Source organism: Bos taurus, chromosome 22 (genome assembly GCF_002263795.3).
Source record: "Bos taurus isolate L1 Dominette 01449 registration number 42190680 breed Hereford chromosome 22, ARS-UCD2.0, whole genome shotgun sequence".
NCBI lineage: Eukaryota > Metazoa > Chordata > Mammalia > Artiodactyla > Bovidae > Bos > Bos taurus.
The window spans coordinates 3,050,957-3,071,515 of NC_037349.1; the positions used below are offsets into that span (position 1 = coordinate 3,050,957).

General features: G+C 40.8%; 1 pseudogene; it reads left to right on the forward strand.

Annotated features, from left to right (window-relative positions):
- LOC100336827 (small ribosomal subunit protein uS2-like) overlaps nt 1-19,370 on the forward strand; it is a 29,162-nt pseudogene extending 9,792 nt beyond the window's left edge.
- The last annotated feature ends 1,189 nt before the right edge of the window (nt 19,371-20,559 follow it).

The following is a 20,559-nucleotide window of genomic DNA, read 5'->3' on the forward strand; positions in this document are numbered from 1 at the left end:
AAATAAATAAAATAAACCCCCCAATTAAATAAATTTTTAAAATAAATGAAAAGATAATAAATTGGAAAAAGTCAAATAAACTTAAAAAAAAGAAGAGTACAGGGTGGAAAATAAAAATTCAGGCTTTAGAAAGAATGAGAGAAAAAAATTTGAGAAGTAACCCAAATAGCTAAAAGTTTCTCTGAATCAATAGTAATGAATAATAACTGATGATAAATGTTATAATAATCTAAACTGAAAGGTTTTGATAGGTGAGGATTAGATGTTTAGAGTATAAAAATCAAGGGAATGTGATTTGTGAAGGAATACAATTTTTTAGCATCTTGAAAGATGCCCCTGAATGATGTAAAGGTCTGAAGGCAAAAGTCTCAGAAGGTGCTTAGGGTCTGAAGAGTATATTAGAGCCAAAAAAATTATCTTAAAAAAAAAAAAGAGAGAGATGAATACAGATTAGAGCAAGAGAATCAAGATTTAAATATATTTCCATGGAATAATTTTGGGGCAGTAACCCCTTTATTCACACTTGGTGGCTGTTTTCACCAAACAGAACACTCTTACATGCATATAATGGAGAATCCATTGGTGATATATAGGTACGCTCATTCTAACATAACCTACATCTGCTAATTATGCACTGGTTTGTCTTGGTAACGGGATTTTATACTTCTGCCTTCTAGCCTAGTCCTACTTTTCTTGCCAGCTGTGGAAACACAAAGGAATGACTGAAACTTCCTGTAAAATTTATGAGATGGTCTTATTTTTATGATAAAAGACTTACCCTTCAACACACCCTCTGGTAAATTTTACATTTTCCTCAAATTAGGTTAAATCACAGCAGAAAACTAAAAAGCATGTTGTTATTCTCTTTAAATTCGATTCTAAGCAAGTTCACTGAGGTTTATGAAGTCCCCAGTGATGGTCTATATTATCCAGACTTTGAAATATCCCATGTGTGGTCAAAATGCGGCCAAGTATGTGGTTCTCAAATGCAGGTGGGGTGGGTTGCCCTTCCCCTTACACACTTCTGGTTGTCACAGCCGCAGGAGTGGAGGCAGCTGGTGGAATCTAGTAGGTAGGGCCTGGGATGCTTGTAAACGTCATGTGATGGACAGGAACATTGCCCACAACAATTAGTTAGCCAGCCCAAATGCCACAGTGCCAGGGTGGAGAAGCCCATCTGTCCTGTGCAGTTCACTTCAGTTCAGTCCCTCAGTCATGTCTGACTCTTTGCGACCCCATGTATACACCGCAGCACGCCAGGCCCCCTTGTCCATCACCAACTGCTGGAGTTCACACAAACTCATGTCCATCAAGTCAGTGATGCCATCCAGCCATCTCATCCTCTGTTGTCCCCTTCTCTTCCTGCCCCCAATCCCTCCCAGCATCAGGGTCTTTTCCAATGAGTCATCTCTTTGCATGAGGTGGCCAGAGTATTAGAGTTTCACCTTTAGCATCAGTCTTTCCAATGAACACCCAGGACTGATCTCTTTTAGGATGGACTGGTTGGATCTCCTTGCAGTCCAAGGGACTCTCAAGAGTCTGCTCCAACACCACAGTTCAAAAGCATCAATTCTTCGGTGCTCAGCTTTCTTCATAGTCCAACTCTCACATCCATACATGACCACAGGAAAAACCATAGCCTTGACTAGATGAACCTTTATTGGCAAAGTAATATCTCTGCTTTTTAATATGCTATCTAGGTTAGTCATAACTTTCCTTCCAAGGAGTAAGCGTCTTTTAATTTCATGGCTGCAATCACCATCTGCAGTGATTTTGGAGCCCCCAAAAATAAAGTCTGACACTGTTTCCACTGTTTCCCTATCTATTTCCCATGAAGTGATGGGACCGGATGCCATGATCTTCGTTTTCTGAATGTTGAGCTTTAAGCCAACTTTTTCACTCTCCACTTTCACTTTCATCAAGAGGCTTTTTAGTTCTTCACTTTCTGCCATAAGGGTGGGTCATCTGCATATCTGAGGTTATTGATATTTCTCCCGGCAATCTTGATTCCAGCTTGTGCTTCCTCCAACCCAGTGTTTCTCATGATGTACTCTGCATATAAGTTAAGTAAGCAGGGTGACAATACACAGCCTTGACGGACTCCTTTTCCTATTTGGAACCAGTCTGTTGTTCCCTGTCCAGTTCTAACTGTTGCTTCCTGACCTGCATATAGGTTTCTCAAGAGGCAGGTCAGGTGGTCTGGTATTCCCATCTCTTGAAGAATTTTCCACAGTTTATTGTGATCCACATAGTCAAAGGCTTTGGCATAGTCAATAAAGCAAAAGTAGATGTTTTTGTGGAACTCTCTTGCTTTTCTGATGATCCAGTGGGTGTTGGCACAATGATCTCTGATTCCTCTGCCTTTTCTAAAACCAGCTTGAACATCTGGAAGTTCACAGTTCACGTACTGCTGAAACCTGGCTTGGAGTATTTTGAGCATTACTTTACTAGCATGTGAGATGAGTGCAATTGTGCGGGAGTTTAAGCATTCTTTGGCATTGACTTTCTTTGGAATTATAATGAAAACTGACCTTTTCTAGTCCTGTGGCCACTGCTGAGTTTTCCAAATTTGATGGCATATTAAGTGCAGCACTTTCACAGCATCATCTTTCAGGATTTGAAATAGCTCAACTGGAATTCCATCACCTCCACTAGCTTTGTTCGTAGTGATGCTTCCTAAGGCCCACTTGACTTCACATTCCAGGATGTCTGGCTCCAGGTGAGTGATCACACCATCATGACTATCTGGGTCATGAAGATCTTTTTTGTACAGTTCTTCTGTGTATTCTTGCCACCTCTTCTTAATATCTTCTGCTTCTGTTAGGTCCATACCATTTCTGTCCTTTATCGAGCCCATCTTTGCATGAAATGTTCGCTTGGTATCTGTAATTTTCTTGAAGAGATCTCTAGTCTTTCCTATTCTGTTGTTTTCCTCTATGTCTGTCGTAGACCATTGCAAAAGAAAGTGCTCTGATGGGCGATGTAAATATATGAGGACTTCAGCATTGAATGGAGGGAGGAATATGTAGAAAAAGGTTAACTTACTTACGCAAGCTGAAACTCTCTTGCTTTTTCCACGCGTGCATGTGTACTCAGTGACTCAGTCGTGTCTCCTTGCGACCCCACGAACTGTGGTCGGTGAGGCTCCTCTGTCCGTGCGATTCTCCAGGCAAGAATACTGGAGAGGGTTGCCCTGTCCTCCTCCAGGGGACTTTTCCAACCCAGGGGTCAAACCCGCATCTCCTGCTTGACAGGAAGATTTTTTACCACTGGGCCACCTGGGAAGCTGATAATTGTACATCAGCATGCAAAAAAAAGATCACTTCCTTTTTATAAACTAAAAAATATAACTCACTTGTTTGAAATCATGTTAGACTTTTGGCCCCATTTTTTGATCTCAAGAGTTTCACCTCTATTCTTGGAATGCTATTCTTAGAACTCATGAACAAGAGATGAACCGGGACTAGGAAGTTTTAAAGTATACATATATTTTTGCTGAGTAAATGTCTTACCCTTTAGATCTTCATAAAATTCCTAGGAGCCTTTCTGAACAATCCAGTCTGTTTTCTGGACAAGAGGCCTTTGGGAGCAGTTTCCACCTTTTGTTTAAACCTCTCTCTCCATTTTTTTTCAGACGGCACTCTCTAGCCTCTAAGAACACACTTTCTTACATGTCTGCTCTGGCTTGAGTGCCTTGTTTTCTGTGCGCAGAGAGACATGCCTACTGGAAGCATCTTTTTCTTCTCCCAATAGGTGAGGCTTATAAGCTGCAGGGTTCTTAGTCATGGTGTGTGAGTGTTGAACTTCACCATGACGGCCGTGCTTTGCTTTCTGAATGGTGATCAAGGACTGGACATGCCCTTGTTTGGGCCCCTACCACTAGGTTTCTAGCTGAAGTTCTCCCAAGGCCTGCAGCCGGATGCACGAGTGCAAAGGACACGACCACTGCCCTGCGTCTGGTGCCTGCCTCTGGTGGCCTTGTCCTTCACCGTCTTGTCTGTGCTGAGCATGTTTGGACAAGTGAGGTGGCCCTGGTCAATAGGAGAAGGTGTGGGAACATCGACCAAGCCATCCTTCCTGCTGGCTTTTGGAAACTTGAATCTGGGATGACCATCGCACCCTCTTTCTTTACATTTAATTTTTTATTAGAGCATAACTGATTTACAGTGCTGTGTTAGTCTCAGATATACACCCAAATGAGTCAGTTATATGTATAGATCTATCTATTCTTTTTCAGATTCTTTTGCCCATTAAAACTTCTGCCTGTTAAAAACTGAAGCTCGTTTGATGCATGTCTATGCATAGATGGATGTGGATTTTTTTTTTTACCAGAATAAGCAGCATAGTGTTATTCAGCTTATTTTACTTAAAATATAGTAATCATTAATTCATATCCTTGTGTAGTTTGGGTGACATTTATTTTGAAACAACAGATTCTTTATTAATGTCAATTTTTTAAGCTCTAGCATTGGGTAGGTTCTATTGTAATGAAACCTAATACAGTAGGTTGATTTCATTAATTACTCCAAATCTTCACCTTTGCCTGCAACTACACAATCTTCATGCAACTTTCTACTAGTCACCGTATCTATACCTAGACTCCTTGTGAAAATTCAGCTTTATAGAGTTGTCATTTATATACAGTAAAAGTCACCCATTTAAAAATGAATAGGCCGTTACAGAGTACAGTGTTCCCTGTATGCTGCAGTTCAATTCAGCTCAGTTGCTCAGTTGTGTCTGACTCTGCGACTCCATGGACTGCAGCATGCCAGGCTTCCCTGTCCATCACCAACTCCTGGAGCTTGCAAAAACTCACATCCATTGACTTGGTGATGCCATCCAACAGTCTCATCCTCTGTCGTCTCCTTCTCCTCCTGCTTTCAATCTTTCCCAGCATCAGGGTCTTTTCAAATGAGTCAGTTCTTCTCATCAGGTGGCCAAAGTATTAGAGTTTCAGCTTCAGCATCAGTCCTTCCAATGAATATTCAGGACTGATTTACTTTAGGATGGACTGGTTTGATCTCCTTGCAGTCCAAGGGACTCTCAAGAGTCTTCTCCAACACCACAGTTCAAAAGCATCAATTCTTTGGTGCTCAGCTTTCTTTATAGTCCAGTTTCACATCCATTCATGACTACTGGAAAAACCATAGCCTTGACTGGATGGACCTTTGTTAGCAAAGTAATGTTTCTGCTTTTTAATATGCTGTCTAGGTTGGTCATAACTTTTCTTTCAAGAGGCAAGTTTCTTTTAATTTCATGGCTGCAATTACCATCTGCAGGGAATTTGGAGCCCAAAATAAGTCTGTCACTGTTTCCATTGTTTCCCCATCTATTTCCCATGAAGTGATGGGACCAGATGCCATGATCTTCGTTTTCTGAATGTTGAGCTTTAAGCCAGCTTTTTGACTCTCCTCTTTCACTTTCATCAAGAGGCTCTTTAGTTCTTCTTCACTTTCTGCCATAAGGATGGTGTCATCTACATATCTAAGATTACTGATATTTCTCCCAGCAATCTTGATTCCAGCTTGTGCTTCATCCAGCTCAGCATTTCTCATGATATACTCTGCATATAAGTTAAATATATGGGGCAATATACAGCCTCGACGAATATACAGGATGACAATATACAGCCTTGACGTACTCCTTTCTTGTTGATTATCTCTAGTGGTGTGTATAGTTTAATCCCAACTCACTAATTTGTCCCTCCCTCTGCTTTCCCCTTTGGTAGCCATAAATTTGTTTCTGTGAGTCTATTTCCTTTGTCTAAATAATTCACTTGTATTATTTTGTTAGATTCCACATGTAAATGATACATGATGTTTGTCTTTCTGGCTCACTTACTTTGTGTAGTATAATCATCTCTAGCTGCATCCATGTTGCTGCAAATGGCATTGTTTCATTCTTTTTTATGTTTAGGCAATATTCCATTGTACATATGTACCACGTCTTCTTTACCTGTTTGTCTGGTGGTGTACATTCAGGTTGCTTCCCACTCCCTTTTTGATAGATACCGGTAATGGTCTTTCTTTGCTGGCAACATGATCTAGCTGTTATTCTGTGTTTGTGTGTTTTCCGATGATTCCCTCCTGGTTTACCAAGAATCTCCAAGCGCTCGGTCCTCATTGCAACCTGATTTTTGCCCCTGTATCAGTTGTGTCACTTGGAGGAAGCCTTTTCATTGACACTTGACCAGATTCTAGCGTGCCTCTTGAGCTTGCGACAGATCTCCTACTGGGACAGTTCCTAAACACTTCAAATGTATTATTTCTTTAGCATTTAGGAGGAATATGTGTTTATTCTAGATAAATATTGGACAATACTTAGGTAATATAAAGGTTGGAAATTGCTTATAATTTTACACTACTGCCTGTTAAAAATTTAGGCACATTGTTTTATGCATGTCTGTGCATAGATGGATGTGGTGGTGTTTTTTTTTTTTTTTACCAGAATAAAGAGCATAGTATTATTCAGTTTATTTTACTTAAAGTATAGTAATAATTAATTCATATCCTTATGTAGTTTGGGTGACATTTAATTTGAAGCAACAGATTATTTATTAATGGCAAATTTTTAAGCTCTGGCAGTGGGTAGGTTCTATTATAATCAAACCTAATACAGTAGGTTGATTTCATTAATTACTCCCATTCTTCACCTTTGCTTGCATCTACAAAATCTTCCATGCAACTTTCCACTTGCCACTCTAATGGGAAGCCCTATCTATACCTAGACTCCTTTTGAAAAATCAGCTTTATAGAGTTATCATTTACATACAATGAAATTCACTCGTTTAAAAATGTATAGTCTTATCTGTGTGTTTAATGTACACAGTTGTATAACTCCCACCACAATCAAGATACAGAACTTTCCCATCACTGAAATATACTCCGCCCCTTTGCAGTCAGGTTTCTTTGCATTGGGTGACATTTTTAATGGCTGCTTACTGTTAACACATAGCTGGCACACATACATACGTTCCTTTACAGTTGCTTTTTCCTGTGTTTACACCTGTCTCATCTACCGTTTTGATAGGCCCTTAGATGTATGTGCACACCTCTGGTGGCTTATCTCAGAGGATAAAATCTTAGACATGGAAATGATTAGTAAAAGGCCTTTTGATACGTGTTGCCAACAACCTCCAAAACATGTTTGCCACTTACTTCATTTTCTTATTCTGAATTGCCTGACACTTCTAACCTTCATCTTTCTTTTTCTCCCCCAATCTTCCTTTCAATGAGGTTTCTTTAAACTCTCAGTATTAAGGGTGTTATGTTAGAGAAGTAGCAACTATAACAATTTGAAAAGTATTTTAATTGGGAATGATTGCTGAATTTTATCAGTTGCCTTTGGGGTATCTGTCTGTGTTATCATATCATTTCTATCACTTGGTTTATCCACCTGAGGGATCATGTTCGTGAGTCATCCTTGCCTTCCTTGCCCTTTGGGTTTCCAAGGCTTCTCCTCCTTTGGGAGGGTATAGGCCTCCTATGAGTGAGAAGGGAGGTGCAGCGATGCTCTAGGCGTGGGGACTTACGGAAGAGGGCCCACGCACTGCATCCTTGCTCAGCTGGCTGTTCTCAAAGCTCATTGTCCCCAAGTTCATTGATGGCAGCTGGAGTGTGTTTCCTAATAAGGATCTATGGCCTGAATGCTGTGGATAGAAGGAGGATGACTTCATTCCAAGAGGCATTTCCTATCTTTCTTGGGACTTTCTTACTCACTTTCTCACTGGAGCCTTATACTTGAGAGATGCTGGTGACACATTTTAGCACTTTCTCAAATTCTAGTTACGCTGCGCCACTTTCTCAGGAAGCTAGGTTAATGACCAATTTTGCTATCTTCTTTTAGCTCCAAGGAGATCATTTATGGGACTGGGACTTACCTGTAGTTCATATGGTAAAGAATCTGCCTGCGAGGCAGGAGATCAGGATTCGATCCCTGGATTGGGACGTTCCTCTGGAGACGGGCATGGCAACCCACTCCAGTATTCTTGCCTAGAGAATTCCGTGGACGGAAAAGCCTGGAGGGCTACAGTCTGTGGGGTTGCACAGAGTCAGATACAACTAACATACATGCCTTCAGGTTTATGCTGGAAACGTGGGACCAGAGCCTGGTGTTGGTGTTATTATGATAATGATGATGTATCATTCATTGTTGATTTGATTTTGCTGCTTTTCTTTTTGTTGTTGTTGTTATTCATTTATTTTTTATTGAAGTGTAATTGATTTACTTTATTTTTTAATATAAATTTATTTTAATTGGAGGTTAATTACTTTACAATATTGTATTGGTTTACTTTAAAGTAATGCTCAAAATTCTCCAAGACAGGTTTCAGCAATACGTGAACTGTGAACTTCCAGATGTTCAAGCTGGTTTTAGAAAAGGCAGAGGAACCAGAGATCAAATTGCCAACATCCGCTGGATCATGGAAAAAGCAAGAGAGTTCCAGAAAAACATCTATTTCTGCTTTATTGACTATGCCAAAGCCTTTGACTGTGTGGATCACAATAAACTGTCGAAAATTCTGAAAGTGATGAGAATACCAGACCACCTGACCTGCCCCTTGAGAAACCTATATGCAGGTCAGGAAGCAACAGTTAGAACTGGACATGGAACAATAGACTGGTTCCAAATAGGAAAAGGAGTACATCAAGGCTGTATATTGTCATTCTGCTTATTTAACTTATATGCAGAGTACATCATGAGAAACACTGGGTTGGAGGAAGCACAAGCTGGAATCAAGATTGCTGGGAGAAATATCAATAACCTAGATATGCAGATGACCCACCCTTATGGCAGAAAGTGAGGAGGAACTAAAAAGCCTCTTGATGAAAGTGAAAGAGGAGAGTGAAAAAGTTGGCTTAAAGCTCAACATTCAGAAAACGAAGATCATGGCATCTGGTCCCATCACTTCATGGCAAATAGATGGGGAAACAGTGGAAACAGTGTCAGACTTTATTTTTGGGGGCTCCAAAATCATTGCAGATGGTGATTGCAGCCATGAAATTAAAAGACACTTACTCCTTGGAAGGAAAGTTATGACTAACCTAGATAGCATATTAAAAAGCAGAGATATTACTTTGCCAATAAAGGTCCATCTAGTCAAGGCTATGGTTTTTCCAGTGGTCATGTATGGATGTGAGAGTTGGACTGTGAAGAAAGCTGAGCGCTGAAGAATTGATGCTTTTGAACCGTGGTGTTGGAGAAGACTCTTGAGAGTCCCTTGGACTGCAAGGAGATCCAACCAGTCCATTCTAAAGGAAACCAGTCCTGGGTGTTTGTTGGAAGGACTGATGCTAAAGCTGAAACTCAAATACTTTGGCTACCTCATGCGAAGAGTTGACTCATTGGAAAAGACCCTGATGCTGGGAGGGATTGAAGACAGGAGGAGAAGGGAACGACAGAGGATGAGATGGCTGGATGGCATCACCGACTTGATGCACATGAGTTTGGATGAACTCCAGGAGTTGGTGATGGACAGGGAGACCTGCTGTGTTGCGATTCATGGGGTGGCAAAGAGCTGGACACGACTGATTGACTGAACTGAACCGAATTGATTTACAGTGTTGTATTAATTGATTTTATTCATTTTCATCACTGATTAGGAGAATGATTTTATAAGCCTATATGTATGTGTGGGACAGCCCAGTACACTTGGATAAAGTTATAAAGAAAAAAAAAAATACTGTGTTTCTTGTGCAGTCTCAAACATGTATGGGATAGTGCAAAAGCCTTTAAAACTCTTTCTGTTGTGAGTTTTTAGAATTCACTGATATGGAGATAAAATTGTAATATATTTGAATGGGGGCTTCCCAGGTGGCACAGCGGTTAAAAATCCACCTTCCAATGCAGAAGACACAAGAGATGTGGGTTTGATCCCTGGGGTTGGGGAGATTCTCCTAGAGTAGCAAATGGCAACCCACTGTAGTATTCTTGTCTGAAAAATTCCATGCACAGAAGAGCCTGGGGGGCCACATTCCATGGGGTCACCGAGCTGGACACAACTGAGCGACTGAGCACACACACCATATATCTGAATAGAGCCATTAGTACATGACGATGAATGTGCTATCATGCTAATCCATACTGGCACTATCTGAAACGGTTTAATTTCAGTTCAATTTAAAAATGATGATTTCGATTATTTCAATCACTATCTGAGGCTGGATATAATTTTGTGAAAACTAGATTTAAATATTACATGATTTGCCTTCTTAAAAGTATAAAAAGAATAAAATTGATGACAGGATTTAGAACTTTCTGTAAACTAGTCTGTGTGCAGTTCTGAATTTTAATCTGAGTTCATAGTAGAAATTTGGTGTCCATGGTTGGCATATGCCCAGAGATTTCAGTAGTTCCAGGCATCTTCATAAATCTATGAAAATGTACATGGGAAATCTTGTGAGTGCATGCAGTGAACTTTTAGACACGTGTTCCTTTGTGGTGAAAAAAAATATCATTTGAAACCTATGTTTAAACAGTTAAACACAGGAAGCAAAAACCACTGTGATGTAATGAAAAGCAAATCTGAGTGTTTGGAACATCTTCAGCACATCCCAGGCGGTAGAAGCTATCAAACAAGGCGTGATCTGAGGACAGTCTCTGTGGATGTGGGGGAAATAGCTGAATGTGACAGTGAACACAGGTTTCAACAGTCAGCTTCACTAAAGCCCGTTATTTGCCGTAGTCCTCAGGGAGTTTGATCACACTTCTGATAATGCTTGTGACTCTGTGTTTCAGAACTGCTCTAAAGGTGAGAAACCATTCACAAAGTACTCATTTTAACCCACAAGCTTTAAGTGGTGTCATAATGGATAGATCGCCTCATTCAGAAAAATACTGAGAAGTGTATATTTTGATTGAAGTATAAGCAGCAACTGTTTCAAGTTTCTTAAGGTGGTAATCTCACATAATGTCATCCTCCCCAGTGTGATAGTGTGGGAGCTGAAGTTTGAACACCTCCTTTTCTACCTTCAGTGAATATATTGCTGTAAAGAGGTGTATAAATTACAGTGAAAATTGGTTGAATCGGTTTAGATCTATTAGAGGATCTCACCATGTGAAAGAATCCATTTGGGAAAGACTTTATGGACTGACACGTCATCTCCTAATTTATAATGTTTCTGTGTGGATTTCTCAAACTTGTTTAAAATGTGCATTTGTGGTTAACCACTCTGACATCTCTGCATATAAGTTAAATAAGCAGGGTGACAAATACAGCCTTGATGGATTCCTTTTCCTATTTGGAACCAATCTGTTATTCCATGTCCAGTTCTAAGTGTTGCTTCCTGACCTGCATATAGGTTTCTCAAGAGGCAGGTCAGGTGGTCTGGTATTCCCATCTCTTTCAGAATTTTCCACAGTTTCCACACAGTCAAAGGCTTTGGCATAGTCAATAAAGCAGAAATGCTTATTTAACTTATATGCGGATTACATCATGAGAAACGCTGGGCTGGAGGAAGCACAAGCTGGAATCAAGATTGCCGGGAGAAATATCAATAACCTCAGCTATGCAGATGACACCACCGTTATGGCAGAAAGTGAAGAGGAACTCAAAAGCCTCTTGATGAAAGTGAAAGAGGAGAGTGAAAAAGTTGGCTTAAAGCTCAACATTCAGAAAACGAAGATCATGGCATCTGGTCCCATCACTTCATGGGAAATAGATAGGGAAACAGTGGAAACAGTGGTTGACTTTATTTTTGGTGGCTCCAAAATCATTGCAGATGGTGATTGCAGCCATGAAATTAAAAGACGCTTACTCCTTGGAAGGAAAGTTATCACCAACCTAGATAGCATATTGAAAAGCAGAGACATTACTTTGCCAACAAAGGATTGTCTAGTCAAGGCTATGGTTTTTCCAGTGGTCATGTATGGATGTGAGAGTTGGACTGTGAAGAAAGCTGAGCACCGAAGAATTGATGCTTTTGAACTGTGGTGTTGGAGAAGACTCTTGAGAGTCCCTTGGACTGCAAGGAGATCCAACCAGTCCTGGGATTTCTTTGGAAGGAATGATGCTAAAGCTGAAACTCCAGTACTTTGGCCACCTCATGCAAAGAGTTGACTCATTGGAAAAGACTCTGATGCTGGGAGGGATTGGGGGCAGGAGGAGAAGGGGATGACAGAGGATGAGATGGCTGGATGGCATCACTGACTCGATGGATGTGAGTCTGAGTGAACTCCGGGAGTTGGTGATGGACATGGAGGCCTGGCGTGCTGCGGTTCATGGGATCGCAAAGAGTCGGACATGACTGAGTGACTGAACTGAACTGAACTGAACTCTGACATCGTGACGTGACTTACCCTTGTAAAGTGAAAGCGAAACTGAACATGAAGTTAGCAGTTTAGGAGAGGGAACAGATTCCTCCCTATGTATTTTATTTTTGTCTGATTTTTTATTTTTTCAAGGTTACATGTAACTTTAAAGTCACTCAGTTGTGCAGAACTCATCGTTCAAACAGTAGCCCTCTCCACTCCATTCCCGGACCCCAGAGCAGCTGCGTCCAGCTTTTGGAGCTCTTTCTTCTGTTTTACCTCTATATTTCCAAAAATCAAGTTTGTACTCCCATTTCTTTTTTTAAATGCCACTGAGGTGGAGTTGATTTTCAACATTGTGCTTATATCAAACAGAACCGAAGTGACTTAGCATCCATGCACACACGCATATATATATCAGATCATGCCTTCTTTTCAAAATATCCTTTTCTGTTATGGCTTATCACAGGATGTTGAATATAGTTCCCTATGCTATACAGTAGGACCTTGTTGTTTATCCATCCTATACATAACAGTTTGCATCTGCTAATCCCAAACTCCCAGTCCTGCCCTTCCCCACTCTGCTCCCCACTGGCAACCACAACTCTCCTCTCTGTGTCTGTGTGTCTATTTCTGTGCATTGATGGGTTTGTTTGTGTCATATTCTAGATTCTACATGTAAGTGATATCATATGGTATTTGTCTTTCTCTAACTTACTTCGTTTAATATGATCATGTCTAGGTCTGTGTATGTTGCTGCAAATGGCATTATTTCATTCTTTTTATGGCTGAATAGTATTCCTTTGTGTGTGTGTGTGTGTGTGTGTGTGTGTATACCACATCTTTATCCATTCATCTTTCGGTGTACACTCCCATCTCTTGATGTAGTTTTTAGTTTGGGGTATTATCTACTGAGGGATTCCCTGGTGGGCCAGTGGCTAAGATTCTGAGCTCCCAATGCAGGGGGCCTGGGTTCGATCCCTGGTCAGGGAACTAGATCCCACATGCTGCAGCTAAGACCCAGCGCAACCAAATAAATATATATTTGCGCTTCCCTGGTGGCTTAGACCGTAAAGAATCTGCCTGCAATGCAGGAGACCCAAGTTTGATCTCTGAGGTGGAAAGATCTTCTGGAGAAGGAAATGACAACCCACTCCAGTATTCATGCCTGGAGAATCCGCGGACAGAGGAGCCTAGAGGGCTACCATCCATAGGGTCACAAAGAGCTGGACATGACTGAGTGACTAACACCTTCACTTTCATTATCTATATTGATGTTCTCCTTTGGAAAATAAGGATTTAGCTCTTTCCTTCACCCCAAGTCAGACACTTCTCCTACTACAGGTGTGTCATGATGTTTCTGAGAGCCAGCATTTAGCCCTATAATATTTGATTATGTAAGTGTGATAGGATATTAAATTCTATTTCACCCAAGTTGCTAGGTAGCAAAAGACAGAAAATTCTACGTCAGCTGTAAGACTGAAATGAGTGTCTGCAGACCAGCTGTGCAGGGCAGTGAAGAATAAAATGTTTCCAGGGGATGCTGCAGTGAGAAAGTAAAGATCCAGTTAAATGGGAGGATAAAGCCCAAGTTTGGTGGGGTCTGGACTTCCCTGTGGCTCAGATGGTATAAAATCTGCCCTCAATGTGGGAGATCTGGGTTCAATCCCTGGCTCAGAAAAATCCCCTGGAGAAGTGAATGGCAACCCATTTCAGTATTCTTGCCTGGAAAATCCCATGGACAGAGGAGCCTGGTGGCCTACAGTCCATGGGGTTATAAGGAGTTGGACACCACTGGCCGACTTTCACTTTGATGGGGTTAAGACTGCATAGGTGTGTTCTGTGAATATTTGGGGCTCCAAGAGGTGGGCAGGCCTGGAGCTCTTGTTACTCCTGCCAAGAAGATGCCCTTGGGTGTGTGAGATAGGGTGAAAGCATAAAGGATTTGATGGAGGGAGCCTGGGTGATCTGGTTGTTTTTTGGATTTCAGCCATTTCCTTGTTCTCTACCTACCAACATCTTTCATTCATAACCATTGTCCCCCATCCTGAGTCATTTGGGAGCTCATGATACAATCCTCTTGGAGAAGGTTTCCTCACTGCTGAAACATTTCCTCTGGTCTGCTCATTTCGGTTCTTCTCCCGCTTTCAAAATTTAATTGTTGTTCTTCTCTTCTTTTGTTTTGTTTGCCTTAAATCTTTTTCTCCTGTTATGATTTGTGGGATTTTGAGCCAGAGTGGTGATTAGAAAACCTATGTGTTCTATAGGCAGTATTAGCTAGAATCTCAAAATTTATTCAAACATAAAGGTGTGTGAAGGCAGTCCATTGTGTGAGAAGGCAAATATGTAATTACTTAACTCTTTTGAGAAAACAGAAATATTTGAACATTTGTACTTTTCTCTTTTGTTCTGTCCTTGACCTTGAGCTGGCTGTTTCGTCCTTCCCGAAGGTTGGAGGGAAGCTGAATGATTGTATCCTGAGTGGGCAGCCACGCTCTTCAGTGAAGACAGTGCCATCCTAAACAGTGGTCACCATGAAGTAATATCACATGTTATTCTGGTACAAATTCAGCTATACAAATTCAACAGAAGTAGAACTTACAAAAGATGTCCCTTTGCCCCATGGGGTTCCATGTATGCCCTCCTTCAAAGATTTTTTAAAACACAAAACAAAATGAAACCTAAAAGAATCAATTCTTGGCTTTTGTGCTTTCAAGGAAATAAGTGCAAGACATTTATAGATGAATTAAGAGATTCTTCAAGGGTCATTTTGTCTGGGCTTAATTTTTGTTTTAAAATATCATCTTAGGCCTTATTTGTCTACTGTAATCATCTTAGTTTACTGCTCAGAACCAAAAGTTTGAATGTTTCCTTGTCCTGAGGCTGTATGGTATTATGAAAGAAGTTGAGTCTTGTAATTCATACAACCTTGGGTTCAAGTTCTAGTTATACCCTAGTGGACAGATGATACAGATTTCCTGAATCTTTGATTTACTTGCCTCTGAAGAAAGCTGAGCCCTGAAGAATTGATGCTTTTGAACTGTGGTGTTGGAGAAGACGCTTGAGAGTCCCTTGGACTGCAAGGAGATCCAACCAGTCCATCCTAAAGGAGATCAACCCTGGGTGTTCTTTGGAAGGAATGATGCTAAAACTGAAACTCCAGTACTTTGGCCACCTCACGCGAAGAGCTGACTCATTGGAAAAGACTCTGATGCTGGGAGGGATTGGGGTCAGGAGGAAAAGGGGACGACAGAGGATGAGATGGCTGGATGGCATCACCGACTTGATGGATGTGAGTCTTGAGTGAACTCCTGGAGATGGTGATGGACAGGGAGGCCTGGTGTGCTGCAATTCATGGGGTGGCAAAGAGCTGGGTGCGACTGAGCGACTGAACTGAACTGAACTGAGGGCATCGTTGGTGGCTCAGATGGTAAAGAATCCACCTGCAATGTGGGAGACCTGGGTTTGATCCCTGGGTTGGAAAGATCCCCTGGAGGAGGCCAAGGCAACCCACTCCAGTATTCTTGCCTGGAGAATCCCCATGGACAGAGGAGCCTGGCGGGCTACAGTCCATGGGGTCACAAAGAGTTGAAAACGACTGAGTGACTAAGCACAGCACAGCATAGCACAGGTTGATTACAGTTGGATCTTCCTGACTCAGGGATTGAACCCAGGTTTCCCACATTGCAAGCAGATTCTTTACCATCTGGGCCACCAGGGAAGCCTCTGATTACAGTTATAAGCTGCTTAAGCACTGTGAAGTGCTACAAAAATAGTAGATTCTTAAAAGATTAATTTGTTGGACCTATAGCTGAAAGGTCACTTATTATTTTTCATGGATCATGTATCTCATTATTTTCAGGATTTTGATGTAGGCCCAAGAATATTAGTTCATATTTGTTACTTCATATCATTCTAAATTTTTATAGGTGTTGATTTGTTTAATTCTCAGAAACACTCTGAGTTAGTTACAGTTTATCATCCTTATTTGTTTCAATGAACAACTTTTAAAATAGTCATTATTTATTTATTTGGCAGGACTGGGTAGGTCTTAGTTGCAGCATACAGGATTTTTTTTTTTTAGTTGCAACATGCAAATTCTTGGTTGCAGCACATGGAATCTAATTTCCCAACCAGGGATCAAACCCAGGTCCCTTGCATTGGGAGCATGGAGTCTTAGCCACCGGTCCACCAGGGAAGTCCATGTCATTCTTACTTTAGAGATAAGTAAAATGAAGTCCAGAGAGGTTATATAACTTACCCAAGGTCACTACACTGCTAAGATTAGAGGTAGAATTTGAATGCAAAATAATCATAGCATTTCCCAGGGTGATTTAAGGGAAAAGATGAGCTCTACCTTTTTCTTATGGAAAACTGTGGAAAATTTGTACTTCTCATATTAGCTTAATGGAAAACTTATAAGAAAGTTCTTCTGGGAAGAATTTGAAATACATAGCTTGCATTCTGGGTTTATAAATTAAGGAAAACTAACTCAAATCTAGTTTAGTCAAAGGAGGGATTTATGGGAACTCAAAGAGTGGCTCAGACAGTAAAGAATCTGCCTGCAATGCAGGAGATCTGGGTTTGTTCCTTGGGTCGGGAAGATTCCCTGGAGAAGGGAATGACAACCCACTTCAGTATTCCTGCCTGGAGAATCCCATGGACAGAGGAACCTGGCAGACTACAGTCCATGGGGTCCCAAAAAGTTGGATACGACTGAGTGACTATCGCTTTCACTTTCGAAGCATGGTTAGCCCAGCAAACTGTAGGAAGGGCAGCAGTGCAGCTGCTCAGGAGCTGCTGGCACCAGGGAACCGGGGCCCACCAAAACTGACCTCCATGCTTCCTTTATATGCACACTGACAGTTCTGTTTCTGTCTGTAGACAGTAATCCTGTTCAGTGCAAAAATCAATGCTGTTGGAGACCCAGGTTTAACATTTGTAAGCCTTTAGGCATGTGAGAGGACTGGTTTTTCTTTCTAGGTTCAGTTTAAAAAATCCCAGGAAGGAATTTGAAGAGTTAACAGGAGCCTGAGGGTCAAGGCATGAAGAACGTAGCTTTTCCTGAGGCATCCTTATAGACTTGGTGTTATGCAGGCAGGTGAGTGAGTTAGGCATGCTTTTGGCTGCAGGGGACATAGCAATATAAACTAATGGAGGCTCAGCACTTATTCACTGTTACAGCACAAATCTGGACTTAGGGTTGAACCTTTATTTCAAAGACAGCATTAGTGGCCTTCTGTCTTCTCATTCTGTCTTTCCTATATGGGCTTTTCATGTTCTTGCTTGTTTTCTCTCCTTCATAAGATTGCTGCCGACAAGGTCCAAGGTTCATGTACGTATTCAAGACAAGAAGAGAAGTGTTTGCGTTGTTAGCGGAGTTGCTTCTTCTCCTATCTCTTTCACCTCCTTGGTTAAATTTATTCCTAAACATTTTATTCTTTTTGATATTATTGTAAATGGGATCACTTTCTTAATTTCTTTCTCAGATAGCTTGTTTTCAGTGTATAGAAACACAACTGATTTCTATATGTTGTATTTGCATCCTGCAACTTGACTGAGTTTATTAGTTTTAACCAATATTTAGTGGTGTCTTCAGGGTTTTCTATATATGAGATCATGTATTCGATAGCCAAGACACAATTGTACTTCTTCCTTTCTGAAATGAATACCTTTTTATTTATTTTTCTTGCCTAATTGTTCTGTCTAGGACTTTCTCTACCATATTGAATAGAAACAAAGAGAGCAGGTACCCTGAGATCAAGTTTTGATCTTAAAGGAAAAGCTTTGAGCTTTTCACCATTGAGTATGACATTAGATGTGGGCCTATTATTACATTTCTTTTATTAAGTTGTGGTACAATCCCTTTTTATCTAATTAATTGAGAATTTTTACTACAAAATGATGCTCAATTTTGCCAAATACTTTCTCTGCAGTGATTGTGATTATGTGATTTTTATCCTTCACTTTGTTAATGTATCAACATTTATTCATTTGTATATGTTGAACCATCCTTGCATTCCAGGGATAAATCCCATTTGATTATGATATGTGATCTTTTGATGTGCTGCTGAAAAGACATTATTAATTAGCTAAAGTAATAGTCACTCCCACCTTTCCATGCTACCCAGACAGGGGTCCATACACAGTTATTCTGGATTCTCCCTTGTAACTTAAAGGGGAGGAGTCCTTGATGTCCTGCAAATGAAGGAACAGGATGTCCTCAAATTCCCTGCAACAGGAACCCACTTATATGGCACCTACCTTGACTCCCAAATGGAACAGTACATCTACAAGAGGAAGCATGGTGGCATCTCCATCATGAATCTGAAGAGAACCTGGGAGGAACTTCTGTTAGCAGCTTGTGCCATTTTTGCCAATGAAAATCCAGCTGGTGACCGTGTCATATCCTCCAGGATGCTGCTGCTACTGGAGCTACTCCTTTTGCTGGCTGCTTCATCCCTGGAACCTTCACTACCCAGATTCAGACAGCCTACCAGGAGCCAAGACTTCTGGTAGTTACTGATCCCAGGGCTGCCCACCAGCCTCTCACAGAAACCTCCCTGTTAGCCTGCCTACCTACTACTGTGTAACTCCGACTTTCCTCGGCACTCCCTGGACATTGCCATCCCATGCAACAACAAGGGAACGCCCTTAGGGGGGCTGATGTGGGTGGATGCTTGCCTGGGAAGTTCTGCACATGTGTGGCACCATGTCTCATGAACACCCACGGGAGGTCATGCCTGATCTCTGCTTCTACAGAGATCCTGAAGAGACTGAAAGGGAAGAGCAGGCGGCAGCTGAGAAGGCAGTGACCGATGAGGAATTTCAGGGTTAATGCACCGCTCCAGCTCTGAGGTGTACTCAAACGGAGGTAGCAGATTGGTCTTTAGGCATGCAGCGCTCTCTGTGCCTGAAGAAAGCAATGTTGAAAGGAAAAAAATGAGAAGACACAAAGAAAGAAAAAGCTATCACATACTCATAGTTTGGAAGAATTAATATTGTTAAAATGTCCATACTACCCAGAGTGATTTGCAGATTCAACTCAACCTCTATCAAAATTCTAATTGCATTTTTCACAGAAATAGGAAAATGGTCTTAAGATTTATACAGAACCACAAAAATACCCCACATAGCTAAAGCAATCTTGATTAAGAACAAAGCTGGATGTATCATATGTCCTGATTTCAAAATGTATTAGAGGTCTGTAGTAATCAAGATAGTATGGTATTGTCACAAAAACAGACAGACAGATCAGTGAAACAGAATCAAGACCCCAGATATATACCCCTGCAAATACAGTCAACTGACTTTGAACAAAATTATCAGGAGTACACAATATGAAAAGTAATAATCTCTTCAATAAGTAGTGTTGGAAAGCTGAATATCCACAGGTAAAAATATAAAATTGGACCTTCATCTCACCCGATACACAAAAGTCAACTCAAAATGGATTAAAAGACTTAAAATGTAGGCTCTGAATCTATAAAACTCTTGGAAGAAAACATTGGGGAATATCTCCTTGACATTGGTCTTGGCAGTGATTTGTTTGGATGTAACACCCAAAACACAGACAACAGAAGCAAAAATAAACAAGTGGGACTACATGAAATGGAAGTGTTTCTACATGGCAAAAGAATCAGTCAGGATGAAAAGGCGACCTATGGAATGGGAGAAAATGTTTGAAACCACGTATCTGATAAAATGTTAATATTACTCTTACACCTAAATAGCAAAAACAAACAAACAAAACCCGAAACCCAATTAAAAAACAGGCAAAGGATCTGTTTAGACTTTTCCCAAAGAAGAGACACAGTTGGCTAACAGATACAACCAAAGGTGCTCAACATCATTAATCATCAAGGAAATACAAATCACACCTTTTAGGATGGCATTTATCAAAAAGACTAGAAATAACAAGCCTTGGCAAGGATAGAAAAAAGAATCCCTTTTGCAGTGTTGATGAGAATGTGAATTGGTACAGCCAGTGTGAATTGGTTACCAATGAGAAACAGTATGGAGGTTCTGCAAAAAAAAATTTTTTTAAAGAACTACCATACAATCCAGCAATTCTACTTCTGGGTCTATATCCAGAGGAAATAAAATCACTACCTCAAAGAAATGTCTGCTCTCACATGTCCATCGCAGCACTATTGACAATAGCCAAGATATGGAAACAGTCTAAGTGTCAGTCGATGGATGAATATATAAAGGCAATATGGTGTGATACACACACACACACACACACACACACACACACACACACAATGGGATATTGTAGTCTGAGAAGAAATTTGTTCCATTAATGAC